This window comes from Sander lucioperca, chromosome 7 (genome assembly GCF_008315115.2).
Source record: "Sander lucioperca isolate FBNREF2018 chromosome 7, SLUC_FBN_1.2, whole genome shotgun sequence".
NCBI classification, from domain to species: Eukaryota; Metazoa; Chordata; class Actinopteri; order Perciformes; family Percidae; genus Sander; species Sander lucioperca.
In genome coordinates this window covers 37,117,835-37,138,065 of record NC_050179.1, presented here as the reverse complement: position 1 = coordinate 37,138,065, position 20,231 = coordinate 37,117,835, and the positions used below count along the sequence as shown (strand labels likewise).

Genomic DNA, 20,231 nt, shown 5'->3' with positions numbered 1-20,231 from the left:
GTTTCGAGCCCTAAAACTTTAACATTTGGAAACTCTGCTATTGGTTGAGAGCTAACCCGAAATGCACGAGCGGGATACATGAGCGTCGTTTTTGAAAACCTCGACTCTCTCAAAATCTGACGAAAAACCTTTCAAATGACCGTGTAGTGGATCTCCTGGAAATGACGACAGATTCAGCAACTGCACGGCCTATTTCTCTCTTAAATGTTTTCGGTTAGTTGAACTCCACAATTTAGTAATAATATGAGATCGTATTCTGAACGAGCTGCCATTATGCCGGTTGAATAATGTAGACCCATGTGACGCGTCGTCCCATCAGCTGCGGTTTTCATTTTTGGGCAACATACAGATTAGCGCCGCCTGCTGCTATGGAGACGTATACAAGTCGGCGGTGCTTCGAGGCACTTTTGACTCGGGGAGCCGACCGATCAGTCCGACTGCCTTTTGCGACGGTCAGCTGTCGGGTTGGTGTGTCAGGGCTTAAGAGACAAAAGAGCGAGTACTTCAGTCTGAGTGTTATCCGAGGAAGGTTGAAATCACCACCCCAGCGATGTAACTAATGCCTGTTTACACGTACATGGTTATTTTAACAAACTGATGACATTTCTTCATTTGTGCCCTTCGTTTACACGCAACGGAGGATTTCCTCTGAAAACAAGTCTTTCTAAAAGCTCCGGCCGAGTGGAGATTTGAAAATCTTCGTTTGCATGTTTGCTGTAAACTGAGACAAACGGAGAGTTTAGGGCAGCACGCAGGTTCAACAACTTCTTTTTGATCATAGTCCGTCTAAACTCAGCTCAATTTCAATTACGAATGTCAATCTGACCAGCACAACACATTTGTTATTATTTAGTTGTGTTCTACATGTTGTGTTTTTCTCGCTAACTGTTCCACAAGTTTCACTTTTTAACCCACGATATATTACACGTTCTTATATTGTCCTACCTAAACTAAAACGAGTACTCAATGAATCATCCTGGAGTCACTGGACTTTAAAATGTAAACAGAAAGACCACAAAACACAATCACAGTACTTTATGCTTTGTTGAAAGAGACAGAACTCAAAAACTAACATGACACAGTCAACGCATTTCTACAATTTCAGTGATCACAGCTTCCATCTTAAAGACTGGAAGTGGAAGGCAGAGAAAAGAGTTTCGAAGAAGTTTACAAGGTTCACGAGGATCTGTTCATCTTCTGAATTTTTTATACAAAGTTCATTCATTGTTATAACACATAACTGACATATTTTTATAAGTGTGATCTGTACAGACTCAACTGATCAGCAGTGATAAACAGAGGAGACTCTCTGCCTATACAGAACACAGACCATGAGGAACCAGGATACTGACCCTAAACCCAGGATAAAGAGGCTGAGTGAATGTGGTGTGAAGGTGTAGAGGGGATCAGTGAGTCAGAGGAGACTGGTAGAAGGACAGAGAGCCAGCGGACAGTTCACATACACTGCTACTCTATACAGAGACAGAGGAGGAGGAGATGGATGTTGAATGTTATTGTGCAGCACAGAGTAACTATCATTATAGCAGAACAGACTCCAGGACTGATCATATATCCAAACAAACAGTCAACACTGACTCCTCTCCTCCTGATTCTCTGTAACTCACTGATAGTATTAACCCCTCCTCTCCTCTCGACCTCCCAGTAACAGCGACCAGTCAGACCATCTCTACACACAGCAGCTGATCCCAGTAGTCAACCTCTCTGGATGATCAGGATATGGCTGATCCTCCTCCTCACTAATGTCACCTTCCTGTTGTTGTCAGACACGTTTGAGGGTCTGTTCACTGTGTTTGTGTCGAGTGTGAGTTCACAGGAATCTGACGGAGAGGAAGAGAAACAACACAGCTGCAGTTATTAAACCAATCAGCACTGTGATGATGACATCAGAGGGTTGATGAGTGATGTCACAGTTTGCTGAATGAAATAGAACACACTTACACCTCCATGGACCTGGTGTCAACCATCTGACTCAGCGGCTCCACCCTGAAAGGAGCGAGAGAGACAGAGACAGAGGACCGAGAGACGAGGAAGAGAGCAGAGGAGAGAGAGAGAGAAGAGCAGAGAGACAGGAGAGAGAGAGGCAGAGAGAGACAGACGACGAGAGAGAGGAGAGAGAGAGAGAGAGAGAGAGAGAGAGAGAGAGACAGAGAGAGAGACAGAGAAGAGAGAGAGAGAGAGAGAGCGAGAGAGAGAGAGAGAGAGAGAGAGAGAGAGAGAGAGAAACAGAGAACAGAGAGGAGAGACAGAGAGAGAGAGAGAGAGAGAGAGAGGAGAGAGAGAGAGAGCTCAACCTGAATACACTGCAAGAGGATCTAAAACTGTCCAATTTGATCACACTAGGGGATTTAAACTAATTTTAAGGCTACTGGAAAAACATCTTCGAAATCCTATTCTTGTTTTAAGTACTAGTGTTTTAGGGCATTTTCACACCTGAAAGTACGAACCAAGGTTCATGTTTGTTGACATTGTAACATTTGATCCGGTAAGGTTGGTTTCACACTGCAGTATACAAGCACACTAAAGATCTCTACCTCTACGTCCTGCCGTCATCATGTACGTGAGCTGCGTCTCAGATAATTATAATAGATTGGTCTGTAGATGGGTTCCACGTCCTCTGTCTCTCTCTCGGGTCTGAGTTTTTTTCAACTGTGCTGCTCTCTCCTACTGCCTGCTGCTCTCCCTACTGCCTGTGCTCTCTCTATGACTGCTGCTCTCTCCTACTGATGCTGCTCTCTCCTATGCCTGTGCTCTCCCCTACTGCCTGCTGCTCTCCCCTACTGACTGCTGCTCTCTCTACTGCCTTCTGCTCTCTCATACTGACTGCTGCTCGCCTACTGACTGCTGCTCTCTCCTACGACTGCTGCTCTCTCCTACTGACTGCTGCTCTCTCCTAGTGCCTGCTGCTCTCACCTACTGCCTGCTGCTCTCTCTACTGACTGCTGCTCTCTCCTATGGACTGCTGCTCTCTCCTACTGCCTGCTGCTCTCTCTACTGACTGCTGACTCTCTCCTACTGACTGCTCTTCTCCTCTACTGACGCTGCTCTCCCCTACTGCCTGCTGCTAGGTCAATTGTGTATACCATATAATCTGTCTGTGTCCGTCGGTAACTGTCCTTAAACAGGTCTCTCTGAGAATGAGACCTGTGTCTCATAGTGAGTCATAATAATCAATATTCTGATTAATAGTGGATGGCTTGTGGGTGAAATAACGTGTAATAATGAGAAAATATAACTGAACATAGCAGAGAGCAGAACAGACTATGTGCGCATTTTCACATTGTTATCATAGATGAGTGTCTCATAGAAAGAATGTACACACAGTGTGTACAGGATTACGGCTGCCATTGACACTGCCATACTATAATTTACAGAGACCCAACAATTCCCCCAAAAGCAGCATTTGGTGCAACAGTGGACCTTTCTCTGTAGAGGAATATCAACATTACTCATCACTCTCACACACAACATTGTGTTTGCACTGCAGGAACTAGGAAAGAGCATTTTGAGGGACTTTTTGAACTTAGAGCGGTGCTCTCTCAGCACAAGAGGAACTTTGTACATAATTGGTCCAGACTGTCAGCGTACGTCTCTGATCTATCACATGAGCCAAGCAGCACCAGCAACTGACATTTTAAACTCTAACTAACTAGTCTGCCAAAAGAGTAGATTAATGCTACATCCACACATCTGTTACAGCATAGAAAGCACATTGAGTTATCATTTAGTTCCTGGAGATGTTCTCCTTTAAAAACCTCCTACAAAAAATATCTCTTCATGTTCATCAGTGTTTGTACCTGAGAGTTCCCAGTCTCCAGAGAGGATCCTGCAGTCCCGCTGACAGTAGCTTCACTCCGAGTCTCCTGGATGATTGTAGCTCAAGTCCAGCTCTCTCAGATGGGAGGGGTTGGAGCTCAGAGCTGATACCAGAGACGAACAGCCTTCCTCTGAGATCAGACAGCCTGACAGACTGCAAACACACAGAACAAACACACAGGAACTCTCTGTCAACACGTGGAGCCATGTTTAGGTTTTTGTTTGTTGTTGTCCAGATACATTTTGGTCCTGATTGTAATAAATCTTTAAAATGATCTCTGGTATTTAATATTCAACAACAAAAGCAAATTATGAAAAACCCTCATGTAAAATAACTGAGTCTATAACTACTGGCCAAGTTTATCATATCAACACAACAGCTACACGTCAGCTGTTTATCAACTAAAGTTATCAGAGTTTAAATGGTCACCAGTTGAATGGGTTAATGAATCCTGACCTGAGAGACTCCAGTGTGCAGTGTGGACTCTTCAGTCCGACAGAGATCCGCTTCAATCTGAATCCTGCAGGTTGTTGTTACTCAGGTCCAATTCTCTCAGACTAGAGGACTGAGAGCTGAGAACTGAGGATAGAGCGTCACAGCTTCCCTCTGACAGGTTACAGCTACTCAGACTGGAGAGAGCAACAGGAAGGAAACAAGTTATATATTTAACTCCTGTTGAAAGATAGCAGAGTATTTATTGATGAATAAATCACACTTACAGAGCTTTTTTGGAGGGACGGTATGAAGAAGACAGATAACATTTTTGTTTAAATGTTAAAGGGGTGATAGAATGCAAAACCGATTTTACCTTGTCATAGTTGAATAACGACAGTTCAGTGGGGTAAATAGGACATACGTAGAAGCTCAAATCCCATTGATACCCCTATCCTCTGCAAATCTCACATGTTGAAACTGCCGCTGAAAACGGGCGAATCTAAACAAAGCAGATGATGACGTTGTCATGATGTCATCATGGCAGCCCGTGCTTCTTTTTGTTCTGGTGTTTTTGTTTGTTTCCCTCATGTTCCTCCTCCTGTGCCGATTACTGTGAGCTGTGGGTGCGACTTAGCTGGCAGGTGGCACCAGGTGAAGCGCTTTCCTAATCAAACCTCCTGCAGTATTTAAGGCGGCTCTGTGATCCATCGTCGCCAGATCGTACAGTCTACCAGTGTGGTATAGTTGCACTCCTGGCTCCCTGGGTTATCTGTTATCCTGGTGTTTTAGCTTGTGTAGCTAAAGTATTTCTGTGTTTATCTCTTGTTGCAGCCTGCCTTCCTGCTTGTGCTCCTGCCTGCCTGCCTGCCTGCCTGCTGCTCATCCCACTGCTCCTTCTCTCTCTGTAAGGATTGGATTCAAACTCAATTGTTTGTTGGACTCTGGAGGAGGCCCTACCACATGGTCAACGCCACCACTTCACTGGGCACGCTCTGGAGAGCGCACTGCACCCACCAGTCACCACCACCACTCAATCCACTCACTGGATTCCCTCGACACAACCCTCCTTTTTGCCATCAGCACAATTATTGTATATATTTCACTCATTAAAACACTTAATCTTAATTATTGTGTTTTCGTCTGCTTCTGGGTTCCACCTCCTGTGCCGTTCCGTAACAGAACGATCTGGCCTAAAAGAATGACCCAGAGATTCTGACTCTAACCTCAAGGTTTTTTGCTCCACCATGCGGTGGCCTCAAGGCATCCTGCTCGGCCAACACTCTGTTGCTACAAGGAATCATGGAATCCCTTCAACAGCTCTCAACCAACATGCCTTGTGTGGAAAACCATTCCCCTCAGCTCCAGCTCAGTCTCCACCTGTTTTCTCACCTTCCCAAGCTGTAACCCGTGAGTAATTTTCAACCCTGTGAACCTTTGTGCCGCTCCTGAACGCTATAGTGGAAAGTTAGGAGAATGTAAATCTTTCCTGTTTCAATGTTCATAGTGTTCAGTCAGCAGCCTCTAACACTATTCTCTTGATGCTACTAAGATAGCTTATGTACTCGGGTTACTTTCTGGGAGGGCGAGAGACTGGGGTGTAGCTTTTTGGAACAGCCCAGTGACAACTAACGCCACATATCAACAATTATGTCTGAAATTACCACAGTTTTGATCACCAGTTACTAGCAGTGATACCAGTAACCACCTGTTAAGCCTACGTCAGGGAACCCTCAGTGCTGCTGACTATTCTGTTGAGTTCAGAACATTAGCGGCAGAATTGGGATGGGATGATAGGGCTTACAAAGCATTCCTTTAAGGGTCTCAATGAGAATGTCAAGGACAGTTTAGTGGGTCGGGCTGAATCAAGTACTCTACCAGACTAATCTCCCTAGCCATCCGTATTGACAACGGTTAAGAGAGAGACGTAGAGAGAGAGAGCGGCCAGTTCAAAACCCTTTGCCTACCCGCCTGTACCCCAGTCCAGTTTCTCGGGTTGCTTCCAGTTCTTCTTCTGCCTCTGTTAACTCTGCTTCGTGTACCCAAGGAGGAACCTATGCAGCTGGGACGCAATCGGCTTACCCTGTTGAGAGGAACCGGCGGTTCAAAGAGAGACTGTGCTTATACTGTGGGGGAAAATAATCACCAACTGGTCTGCTGTCCTTCCTGCCCGAACCCATTAAATGCTCAACCTCACCAGCAAGGACGGGGTCCTGGTGAGTCAATCAGTAGTTTCCGATATTCCCCGTAGACGCATAACATAAAGGCTGTATATGTGTTAATGGTAAAGAGATTCCTCTCCAAGCTCTAGTTGATTCAGGTTCTGATGCTAACATTGTGGATTCAGAGTTAGTCAACCATCACCAGATTCCCCTAGCCTCACTTGAGACACCCTAGTGGTCAGAACACTCAATGGGGAGGTTTTAGCTCGAGCCTCTTATGAAACCCTTCCTCTACCCTTGTTGTTAGCTAGCAACCATCACGAGCAACTCAGCTTCCACGTTTTGCCCTCAGCTAATGCTCCCATTGTGTTAGGTCTCCCCTGGTTACGGCTCCACAATCCCATTATTGACTGGTCTGCCGGTAAGATTACCAGCTGGAGCTCTTTTTGTCATTCCACTTGTCTCAAGTCAGCACAAATTACAAGCATAACAACTCAGAGCTCAAACACCAGAACCTACCGATGTGTCTACTGTTCCCCCTATCTATCATGACCTGGCAGAGGTGTTCAGTAAAGAAAAGGCCTTATCTTACCACCTCATCGACCTTATGACTGCTCCATCGACCTGCTGCCCGGGGATCCCCTTCCCACCAGTAGGTTGTACAACCTCTCTGCGCCTGAACGCGAAGCAATGGAGCAGTACATTGGTGAGTCCCTCAAGTCTGGCATTATTCGTTCCTCCTCGTCTCCTGTGGGTGCTGGATTTTTCTTTGTGTCAAAAAGGATAAGACTCTCAGACCTTGTATTGATTTTCGTGGCTTAAATAATATAAGTGTAAAGAACAAATATCCCTTGCCTCTGCTTAGTTCAGCTTTTGAACCTCTGGTAGGATCCACTGTTTTCACCAAGCTGGACCTACGGAACACTACCATCTGGTCAGAATCAAGGAGGGAGACGAATGGAAGACGGCCTTCAACACTCCTCTCGGCCACTTCGAATATTGGTCATGCCATTCGGACTCACAACGCTCCCGCTGTGTTCCAGGCACTGGTCAATGATGTCCTCCGGGATCTGCTCAACCGGTCATTTTTCGTTTAACTTGACGACATACTTATCTTCTCCAAGAACATGGAGGACCATGTCCAGCATGTTCGACAAGTTTTGATGAGACTACTGGAGAACAAAACTGTACGTTAAGGCTGAGAAATGCGAGTTCCACTCTTCTTCGGTTTCCTTCCTGGGATATATTGTGGAGAGCGGGCAGGTGAAGACGGATCCGAGCAAGGTACAGGCTGTAACTGAGTGGCCAGTTCCCACCACAGGAAACAGTTACAGCGGTTCTTAGGTTTTGCTAACTTTTACCGCCGTTTTATTCGGAACTATAGTCGGTGGTTGCTCCCATGAATAAACTAACCTCTCCTCTGTTCCCTTTGTGTGGTCTGCAGCAGCTGCCAAGGCTTTCACAGAACTCAAGAACCGTTTCTCCTCTGCTCCCATCCTCATTCAGCCGATTCCTCCAGCCAGTTCATGGTGGAGGTGGACGCATCGAACGTTGGGGTGGAGCTGTCTCTCCCAACGTTCAGCAGGTGATAACAAGCTACATCCTGTGCATTCTTCTCCAAGAAACTATCGCCTGCTGAGAGGAACTATGACGTTGGGAATCAAGAGTTGCTGGCTGTAAAACTAGCTTTGGAGGAGTGGAGACACTGGCTGGAGGGGACCGTTGTTCCGTTCCTGGTTGGACTGATCATAAAAACCTTGCATATATTCAGACGGCTAAGCGCCTGAACTCCCGCCAGGCCCGGGTGGGCCTGGTTTTTGGTCGATTCAACTTCTCCCTCACCTACCGTCCCGGCAGTAAGAATGTCAAGCCGATGCCCTCTCGAGACAGTTCTGCTCGGTTCTGGAGGAACCTATCACTCCCGACACCATCATCCCTTCTACCTGCTTGGTGGCGTCCTGACCTGGGAGGTGGAATCTAGGGTAAGACAAGGACTTCGCACTAACCTGACCCCGGTGGTGGGTTAGGGGTGTATGTTTGGTTCCGATTCTGTCCGCTCCCAGGTCCTCCAATGGGGTCACGCCTCCAAGTTTTCCTGCCATCCTGGAGTGGCTCGTACTCTCTCTCTCATCCGGAGACACTTTTGGTGGTCCACCATGGCGGTGGACGTACGGGAGTTGGTCGGGCCTGTACCATCTGCACCAGGGGCAAGGCGTCTCATCGGCCACTGACTGGTCTTCTCCGTCCCCTTCCTCTACCTGGTCGACCCTGCTCACATATTGCTCTGGACTTTGTCACGGGACTACCACCCTCAGAGGTAATGACACAATTTTGTCCATTGTTGATCGTTTTTCTAAGGCAGTCCACTTCGTGGCTCTCCCTAAACTGCCGTCGGCTGCCGAGACGGCCGACCTCATGGTGAACCACGTCTTCAGAATCCACGGTATTCCTCTGGACATGTTTCCGACCATGGTCCCCAGTTCACCTCTCAAGTGTGGAAAGCGTTTTGCCAGGCTCTGGGCGCTCAGGTTAGTCTCTCCTCTGGTTATCACCCTCAGTCCAATGGTCAGACGGAGAGGGCTAACCAGGATCTCGAGTCGGCTCTGCGGTGCGTATGTGCCCGCAATCCCTCTGCCTGGAGTTCACAACTCACATGGATTATATACGCTCACAATTCACTTACCTGCTCGGCTACCGGTCTGTCTCCATTTGAAGTTTCTCTGGGCTACTCTCCTCCTCTCTTTCTAGTTTCTAGTCGGAGATTGCATTTCCCTCCGTTCAACATCACTACCACCGGATGCGGAGAATATGGAGGGAGACTCGGCAGGCCCTTCTCCGAACACGGGAACACAACAGCGGGTGGCCGACCGTCATCGCATCCCTGCTCCTGTTTACAGACCCGGTCAGCAGGTATGGCTCAGTTCCAAGGACATTCACCTCAGTGGTACCTCTACAAAGTTGGCCCCTCACTTCATTGGTCCATTTGAGGTTGAGAAGGTTATTAACCCCTGTGCTGTTCGCCTCAAGCTTCCTCCTGCCCTCAGGATTCATCCCACCTTCCACGTTTCCCAACTGAAACCTGTTTCCACCAGCACTCTGAGCCCTCCTATCGTCGCCCCACCGCCCACCCGGGTCATTGATGGACATCCTGCCTATACTGTTCGGCGGATTATGGATGTGAGACGTCGGGGTAGGGGATTCCAGTTTCTGGTCGATTGGGAGGGGTACGGTCCTGAGGAGAGGAGCTGGGTTTCCCGGGCTCTCATTCTTGACCCCCCTCTCCTCAGTGACTTTTACCGGGCCCATCCTGGGAAGCCCGGTGGTCCGCCTGGAGGCGGCCGTTAAGGGGGTGTACTGTCATGATGTCATCATGGCAGCCCGTGCTTCTTTTTGTTCTGTGTGTTTTTGTTTGTTTCCCTCATGTCCCTCCCTCCTGTGCCGATTACTGTGAGCTGTGGGCGCAGCTTAGCTGGCAGGTGGCACCAGGTGAAGCTCATTCCCTAATCAACCTCCTGCAGTATTTAAGGCTGGCTCTGTGATCAACTCGTCGCCAAATCGTAAAGGCTACCAGTGTGGTATAGTTGCACTCCTGGCTCCCTGGGTTATCTGTTATCCTGGTGTTTTAGCTTGTGTAGCTAAATATTTTCTGTGTTTATCTCTTGTTGCAGCCTGCCTTGCTTGCTCGTGCTCCTGCCTGCCTGCCTGCTTGCTCATCCCGCCTGCTCCTCTCTCTCTCTGTAAGGATTGGATTCAAACTCAATTGTTTGTTGGACTCTAGAGGAGGCCCTACCACATGGTCAACACCACCACTTCACTGGGCACGCTCTGGAGAGCGCACTGCACCCACCACTCACCACTGGATTCCCTCGACACAACCCTCCTTTTTGCCACCAGCACAATTATTGTATATATTTCACTCATTAAAACACTTAATCTTAATTATTGTGTTTTCGTCTGCTTTTGGGTTCCACCTCCTGTGCCATTCCGTAACAGACGTCACGATCTCAACTCCTAGTCTTTGTCACGCCCCAACATTTGCATAGGCTACACCACTGACCTGAGGTCAGCTTAGTCTTCTGAATCTTGCTAGGTCATGCAGATCTCCAGAGGTCCGCTATTTAATTACTAAATTCACTTCTGAGACTTTTTTATGTGAGAAATCAACTATGTAGAGGTCAAATATGGGCCATTTTACAAAAATTGATGGCTAATTGCAAATTCTGTCTGACTGTGTGTCGCATTTCAACAGGAGCTCAGCAGGCTACGTGACAGCGGCCGGTGCTACCTCACCGCCTGGCGTGTCCTACTTCATAGACTCGCTGTAAGCTAGCTGGATCTCCTTCACAAAGGGAAGCCAGCAGCGCTCCATACCCGCGCAAAGTCACCGGTTACTGGGTTACTGGACTACAAAATGCCGAGGCCCTGATGGAGCTCCAGGGCCTGCAGCTAGCAGGATTGAACCATAGGACCCATAGGATTGAAGGGACAGTAGCAGCTAACGAAATCCCTAATGTTCACAAAAATGCATTAAATTGAAATCGGACACCATTATTAGCTTTATAAGACCTTGGGGTAGATGTTATATAAGTGACGTGTCGAAATTCAAACTGTAAATATACTTATATAGATTATATATATATATATATATATAGATTATATACGCTCACAATTCACTTACCTGCTCGGCTACCGGTCTGTCTCCATTTGAAGTTTCTCTGGGCTACTCTCCTCCTCTCTTTCTAGTTTCTAGTCGGAGATTGCATTTCCCTCCGTTCAACATCACTACCACCGGATGCGGAGAATATGGAGGGAGACTCGGCAGGCCCTTCTCCGAACACGGGAACACAACCAGCGGGTGGCCGACCGTCATCGCATCCCTGCTCCTGTTTACAGACCCGGTCAGCAGGTATGGCTCAGTTCCAAGGACATTCACCTCAGTGGTACCTCTACAAAGTTGGCCCCTCACTTCATTGGTCCATTTGAGGTTGAGAAGGTTATTAACCCCTGTGCTGTTCGCCTCAAGCTTCCTCCTGCCCTCAGGATTCATCCCACCTTCCACGTTTCCCAACTGAAACCTGTTTCCACCAGCACTCTGAGCCCTCCTATCGTCGCCCCACCGCCCACCCGGGTCATTGATGGACATCCTGCCTATACTGTTCGGCGGATTATGGATGTGAGACGTCGGGGTAGGGGATTCCAGTTTCTGGTCGATTGGGAGGGGTACGGTCCTGAGGAGAGGAGCTGGGTTTCCCGGGCTCTCATTCTTGACCCCCCTCTCCTCAGTGACTTTTACCGGGCCCATCCTGGGAAGCCCGGTGGTCCGCCTGGAGGCGGCCGTTAAGGGGGTGTACTGTCATGATGTCATCATGGCAGCCCGTGCTTCTTTTTGTTCTGTGTGTTTTTGTTTGTTTTCCCTCATGTCCCTCCCTCCTGTGCCGATTACTGTGAGCTGTGGGCGCAGCTTAGCTGGCAGGTGGCACCAGGTGAAGCTCATTCCCTAATCAACCTCCTGCAGTATTTAAGGCTGGCTCTGTGATCAACTCGTCGCCAAATCGTAAAGGCTACCAGTGTGGTATAGTTGCACTCCTGGCTCCCTGGGTTATCTGTTATCCTGGTGTTTTAGCTTGTGTAGCTAAATTATTTTCTGTGTTTATCTCTTGTTGCAGCCTGCCTTGCTTGCTCGTGCTCCTGCCTGCCTGCCTGCTTGCTCATCCCGCCTGCTCCTCTCTCTCTCTGTAAGGATTGGATTCAAACTCAATTGTTTGTTGGACTCTAGAGGAGGCCCTACCACATGGTCAACACCACCACTTCACTGGGCACGCTCTGGAGAGCGCACTGCACCCACCACTCACCACTGGATTCCCTCGACACAACCCTCCTTTTTGCCACCAGCACAATTATTGTATATATTTCACTCATTAAAACACTTAATCTTAATTATTGTGTTTTCGTCTGCTTTTGGGTTCCACCTCCTGTGCCATTCCGTAACAGACGTCACGATCTCAACTCCTAGTCTTTGTCACGCCCCAACATTTGCATAGGCTACACCACTGACCTGAGGTCAGCTTAGTCTTCTGAATCTTGCTAGGTCATGCAGATCTCCAGAGGTCCGCTATTTAATTACTAAATTCACTTCTGAGACTTTTTTATGTGAGAAATCAACTATGTAGAGGTCAAATATGGGCCATTTTACAAAAATTGATGGCTAATTGCAAATTCTGTCTGACTGTGTGTCGCATTTCAACAGGAGCTCAGCAGGCTACGTGACAGCGGCCGGTGCTACCTCACCGCCTGGCGTGTCCTACTTCATAGACTCGCTGTAAGCTAGCTGGATCTCCTTCACAAAGGGAAGCCAGCAGCGCTCCATACCCGCGCAAAGTCACCGGTTACTGGGTTACTGGACTACAAAATGCCGAGGCCCTGATGGAGCTCCAGGGCCTGCAGCTAGCAGGATTGAACCATAGGACCCATAGGATTGAAGGGACAGTAGCAGCTAACGAAATCCCTAATGTTCACAAAAATGCATTAAATTGAAATCGGACACCATTATTAGCTTTATAAGACCTTGGGGTAGATGTTATATAAGTGACGTGTCGAAATTCAAACTGTAAATATACTTTTATTATGCCGAAAGTGAAGCTAACTAGCCGCGATCTGTAGCTACACATAGGATGAAGGGACAGTAGCAGCTAACGAAATCCCTAATGTTCACAAAAATGCATTAAATTGAAATCGGACACCATTGTTAGCTTTATAAGACCTTGGGGTACATGTTATAGAAGTGGCGTGACGAAATTCAAACTGTAAATATAGCTACTCTAGTTATGCCGGCAGCTGGCAGCCAGCCAGCTTCACGGAGCCCTGAGCCCAAGAAACGGTGACTTTCACTGGGTATGGAGGTTCAGGTTGCGCTTTCTCGTCAGACTGTGTGGAGCTCCTAGCTAAAGTCCGACACATCTTACCAAATTTTTATAAAACGGCCCATATTTGAGCTTTGTATAGTTGATTTATCGCTTAAAAAAGTCTCAGAAGTGAATTTAATAACGAAATAGCCCACCAAACAATGTATAACTTTGCAGTGTCTGAAATATGAGACCTGCTGTCTCGTCTCCAATGTGTTCGCTCAAACCAATCAGCGCGCAGCTCATCTAAATATTCATGAGCAATGGAGGAGCGGGGGGGTGGCTAATTGGGCTTAAGCCCCGAATGTTTTGTCAAAAGCCCTGAATCTTTTAGGTTTTTTAAAATAACTTCAACTTTGTTTCATTTCCTCTCTCAGTCTTTCTGACTGGAGCGGCAAAAAATGAAACAAAAGCTCTATTACCGTGCGTGGTGGCGGACGGTAATGCATCGCGCATCACTCAGCTTGTTTGCCAATTGCCAATAAAAACTAACGAAGAAGAATATAAATCTTCTTCTTCGTCATTAACTTGTCATCATGGGCTGGCGGGCTGTTGTCATGTTGTATGTTTCATCGGTGTCGCGAGCATAATGGCTAACCGGCTGAAGTTATGGATATAACAAAGTTTTTTATACGGAACAGGAACACTAGTAACCATAGTAACAGACCTCACCGGCCGGAGAGATTCAGGAGCAGCGTCAGACGAACCGCGGACAAGTGTTGCAGGTTTGTGAATCCGCTGTTGTAACACTTGAGTTAAGTGACTGTATTGCTGGCTAGCTAGCGAGTTAACATTATTAGTTGTTATTAAGAGAAATTAGTTGCTAATAGAGATGGGCGGATGATTTGTCTGATGATTTGTCATGTACACAGGGGGGTAGGGGGGTTGGGGGGGGCACTCGTTAAACCGAAACACACAGCTTGTATCAAATGCAGAGTTATCTCAGGGCATGTTTTACAGCTAATCTCGGCACATTAGTGGGATAAGAAGAGAGACTAATTGAGAAATATAGTGTTAAAGAAGATCAGAAAGACATGAGAGTTTATTTCCTCCTCCTGATGACAACAATTCCAAGTACAGATGCATCAATATCACTGGAAAAGTGATTTTTTTTCCCCCATACTTTAATTTAAAAAGTAAATCTTTAATATATTCTACATTCATTACATAAAAAGTAAAATATTTCAAGCCTTTTATTGTTTTAATCTTGATGATAAGGGCTTACAGCTCATGTAAATCAAAACTCGATTTTTTCCCCCCACCCCTCATATAGTCCATATGCATATCCATTTATGCCACACAACATGCAATCAGTATATCCACCTTATTTTTCAACTTTGAAGCTAAGTAAGCTATTTTCTGTGAATGTGTGAGACTTCCGGTTCATAGGGAAATAACTAGATGAATAACAAAGTGCTATTAATGATAAAAATATTTGTGCTACCAAACTAGTGTTTACAATTATGACAAATTCAATACATCAAAATAATAGGGTAGGGTAGAAAAATACCAGTTTCCAATATCAAGAAGCATAACAAGCTTTTTTGTACAGCTAGAAATAACTGTAAGCGGATAACATCGGAAGCCAGACACATTCCATTTACAAATGTCCGTGCCACTCTTCCGTGAATAATAAGGTGGATACCATAGGCCAAAAAATGTCCCCTAAAAAGGTGTTAGGTTAGGTTTGTTTGATTGTTAGTTGTATGTTTTGCCTCTGATTGATTTGTGCTTATCATTTCTTGCAGGATTATCAGAAGTGCTGCCGCTCTTCTTCCACTCGACACCATCACTACCCTCCTCACCTGGACTTCATCCTCACCTGGCCTTCATCCTCACCTGGCCTTTATCCTCACCTGGCCTCCATCCTCACCTGTATTGCTTTCTTTCTAAATTTCTATTTTACCTGTTAAGGATAATTTTTGTATAAATTGAAATGCATGAATTAATAAATTGTTCTTGTTTTAAAACAGATTTTTATTGTTTTATAATATTACATTATTAATACTTGTGTATTGTTTAAAAATACACAATAAACCTTGTTGTGCAGTTAAAGCTTCAATTGTTCTTTTTTCCATTTCATGGATTCTGATGTAGGAAATTTATCAGCTAAGCACAAACTAAACAGAACTGAACTCTTAAGATTAGTAATGATGTTTACACCAAATTCCAATTTTACCTATGTAGGCTAACGTAAAAATAGTCAGATAATGGTTGCCTCTTTTTAGTTGCCAGGGGTGAAAATGAGTCATCCTTAACATTGTTGGTGTTTTGGATTCAGTACAGCTGGAGAACAATTAAATACAAAATAGGTTGTAGGCTGTAGTACTGGGTGATTTTTTTTTTTTTTTTTTTACTGAGTAACTATTATCATTTTGCCATATAGTGTATAGAATTTTAGAGATTCTATTATCTCAAACAGCCTAAAAAATAGTGCATTTAGCTGACGTAATTGGGGAAAAAAATCTCCACCGGGGGACCATGCCCCCGGACCCCCCTAGGTTTGGGCTAAGCCCTGAATGTTTATATCGTCTGGCTCCGCCCCTGTTCATGAGCATACCATATTTGGAAGAAAAGCTCTTGTTCCAAATAGAGCCAAATTCACAGGGTAGTTAAGGGCCTAATTTAATAGCATTCGGGCAATTTTCAGCCCAACCAATGTTACATACCCTATTAGGAGACCTTAAGGAACAATGTAAAATACCCTATATAATCATTCTATCACCCCTTTAAGTCTGGACTTTTGGTGATAGATAATATAAAATCCCTTTTAAACACAAGTTGAAATTCTTGCAATATTATTCTAAACATGTTGGAAACATGATAACTAATTGTGACTGAATGAGGAGTAAAAAGACATCCAGTATTCAAATTCACTTAAGATTTAAAAACAAGTAGGTTCTCAATCTCAGCCATAGCTCATACTTTGTGCTTTATGACATATTATAAATAAGAACAAAATGATTTGGAAACATTAAAAGATTTCCTAATTGTTAAATTTTAAATCTTGACATACAGTAAGAAGGGCAGTTTAAATTTAATAAAGCTTAATGTTTAGAGAAATATCATATAAGAAGACAAATAACGATTGTGTTTATATGTTGAGTCTGGACTTTTGGTGATACAGTATATCAAATCCCTTCTCAGCATGTTTAAATATCTGCTGCTCCACTCTGAACAAGTTGGAAACATGATAATTAATCGTAACCGAATTAAGCAATATTACACGAGAAGGAACGATTTAACGCCATTATTAGCACGACAGTGATGCGGCTAGGACGTAAGCATGACTGAAGTGATAATATGACTTTAAATCAAACTCTCTTGTGTAATAAAGTGATTATATAACAACAGTTACCAACTAAATAAAAGTTATAATCAAACTGTATTCATATTGTGGGGCAATTCACTCTCAAAATAAAGAAAAGCAACAGAGACGATTTGTAGTCCCTCCCTGTTAAACCTTAGTAAGCCAGTCATCTTAAGCTAACATTAGCTTTGTAACGGTAGAGATCGTGGAATTTTCCAACTATCGCACATAAAAACCAAACTGCTTGGCTAACTTAATCTGGTTATAACTAAAATATCTACTGAAAAAAATATTTTTTTCATGGGTATATTTAGCTACTATACATCTGCAGACTTCATTATTGATGTGTCAGTGGCACAGCTGATGTGATCGAAACAGCTGATGTGATCCAAACCACTGATGTCATCCAAACAGCTGATGTGATCCAAACAGTGGATGTGATCCAAACAGCTGATGTGATCCAAACAGCTGATGTGATCCAAACAGATGATGTGATCCAAACTGCTGATGTGATCCAAACAGATGATGTGATCCAAACAGAAGATTTGAGCCAAACTATTCCAGTAACAGTTAACTCCAGAGTGTTGTAAAATGTTTCTCCAATGATTCACTTCTCATCCTCTTACAATCATTCATCACTACTAAGTCCTTATATAAATCAAAATTAACAACAAAATGATCCTATTTATCAATACTGTAGGTTAATGTTACTGTTTTTGTGATTCAGCCCTGGAAGTTACAATGTTGCCATGGAAATGGCGGAGTAATATTTTATGTGATGCACCAGGTGCTCAAATGGCTCTGGGTGTGCTGTCATGCTAATTTGAGTATATTCTAAATGTCTAGTTGACCAATGAGATTGTCTGGTCGGATCTATTTGTTGTATAATATGAATAAACAAATGTCCAGTAATCAACGTCACATGATATTAAAATATAAATTATTTCTGGATCTCAGCCACAGTTCGTATTTCATTCTTTATGAAGTGATTCTAAATCAGAATAAAATACTTTAGAAACATTCACTTCTTTTGAATGTTTCCAAAGTATTTTTCAATACTGTGTTTTCAAAGATTATTGTTCTTGATCTGACCTGAGAGTCTCCAGTGTGCAGTGTGGACTCTCCAGTCCAACAGAGATCAGCTTCCCTCCGCTTTCCCAATCCTGCAGGTTGTTGTTACTCAGGTCCAGCTCTCTCAGACTAGAGGACTGGGAGCTGAGAACTGAGGACAGAGCGTCACAGCTTCTCTCTGACAGATTACAGCCACTCAGTCTGGAGAGACAACAGGAAGGAAACAAGTTCTTATATTTAACTCCTGCTGAAAGATATCAGAATATTTATTGATAAATGCATCACACTTACAGAGCTTTGCTGGAGGCTTTGAACACTGGCAGCAGCCACAGCAGAGCCTCCTCTGTAGCACGGTATTTCTTCAGGTCAAACACGTCCAGATCTTCTTCTGATGACAGTAAGATGAAGACCAGAGCTGACCACTGAGCAGGAGACAGTTTACGTGTGGAGAGACTTCCTGAACTCACGTAGCATTGGATCTGCTCCACTAGAGAATGATCATTCAGTTCATTCAGATAGTGGAACAGATTGATGCTTCTCTCTGCAGACAGAACCTCACTGATCTTCTCCTTGATGTACTCCACTGTTTCCTGATTGGTCACTGAGCTACTTCCTGTCTCAGTCAGCAGGCCTCGTAGAAGATTCTGATTGGCCTCCAGAGAAAGACCGAGGAGGAAGCGCAGGAACAAGTCCATGTGTCCATTTGGACTCTCTAAGGCCTTGTCCACAGCACTCTGGTAGAACTGTGTTGATGTTGTTTGTTCTCCTGACAGCAGATTGACACCAGAGTTGGTGAATGTCAGATGGACATGAAGAGCAGCCAGAAACTCCTGAACACTCAGATGGATGAAGCAGAACACTTTGTCCTGGTACAGTCCTCTCTCCTCTTTAAAGATCTGTGTGAACACTCCTGAGTACACTGAGGCTGCTGTGATATCGATGACACACTCTGTCAGGTCTGATTCATAGAAGATCAGGTTCCCTTTCTGCAGCTGCTCAAAAGCCAGTTTTCCCAGAGACTCGATCATCTTCCTGCTCTCTGGACTCCAGTATGGATCCGTCTCAGCTCCTCCATCATACTTGATGTTCTTCACTTTGGCCTGAACCACCAGGAAGTGGATGTACATCTCAGTCAGGGTCGTGGGCAGCTCTCCTCCCTCACTGGTCTTCAACATGTCCTCCAGAACTGTAGCAGTGATCCAGCAGAAGACTGGGATGTGGCACATGATTTGGAGGCTTCGTGATTTCTGGATGTGAGAGATGATTCTGCTGGCCTGCTCCTCATCTCTGAATCTCTTCCTGAAGTACTCCTCCTTCTGAGGGTCAGTGAAACCTCTGACCTCTGTTACCATGTCAACACACTCAGGAGGGATCTGATTGGCTGCTGCAGGTCGTGTGGTTATCCAGAGATGAGCAGAGGGAAGCAGATTCCCCCTGATGAGGTTTGTCAGCAGCACACCCACTGAGGTGGACTTTGTAACATCAGTCAGGATCTCAGTGTTGAGGAAGTCCAGAGGAAGTCGACACTCATCCAGACCGTCAAAGATGAACACGACCGGGAACTCTTCAAACCTGCAGATTCCTGCTTCTTTGGTTTCACTAAAGAAGTAATCAACAAGTTCCACCAAGCTGTACTTTCTCTCTCTCAGCACATTCAGCTCTCTGAATGTGAATGGAAATGTGAACTGGATGTCTTGGTTGGCTTTGTCTTCAGCCCAGTCCAGAGTGAACTTCTGTGTTAAGACTGTTTCCCCGATGCCAGCCACTCCCTTAGTCATCACTGTTCTGATTGGTTCATCTCTTCCAGGTGGGGTTTTAAAGATGTCTTCTTGTCTGATTGTTGTTTCTGGTCTGCCTGGTTTCCTGGATGCTGTTTCAATCTGTCTGACCTCATGTTCATCATTGACCTCTGCAGTCCCTCCCTTTGTGATGTAGATCTCTGTGAACATCTGATTCAGAAGGGTTTGGTTTCCTGCTTTAGCAATCCCCTCAAACACACACTGGAACTTCTTGTTTAGGTTAGATTTGAGTTTACGTCGACAAACTCCCGATGAACTTCCTGATTGAATACAGAACAAAAAAGCTCATTAAGTAATTTTGTAAAGAAAACAGGAACATACTTTGACCCTTCTCTGGAGACATTAATTAATGTCCCATTAGTCCAGCAAGTTCAATCTTTAGAGAAATCCTCTTACTGCGCTGCAGACGGTCAGCCAGTTCGTCCTGCTTCATTCTCCTCAGGAAGTGCAGTGTGATCTTCAGAAATGCCTCTCTGCTCCTCCTCTGCTCTTCATCCTTATCCTCCCTCTTACTCTCTGAGCATTCTGGGTAATCTGGACTCAGAAGCTTCTGGATCTTCTTCAGCTCGTTCTTCACAAAAGTGATGATGTTCTCCTCCAGCAGCTGGAACAGAAGATTATATGAATGACTCAATCAAACTGAAATCATGGAGGCAAACATCAGATCCATGTTGGAGAGACTGACAATCCACTGGTCTGAAACGTGCAGCATGGAGATGA

General features: G+C 45.1%; 1 pseudogene; it reads right to left on the bottom strand.

Moving 5' to 3' along the window:
* Window positions 1-20,231, bottom strand: part of LOC118495500 — a 43,834-nt pseudogene that overhangs the window by 20,440 nt on the left and 3,163 nt on the right.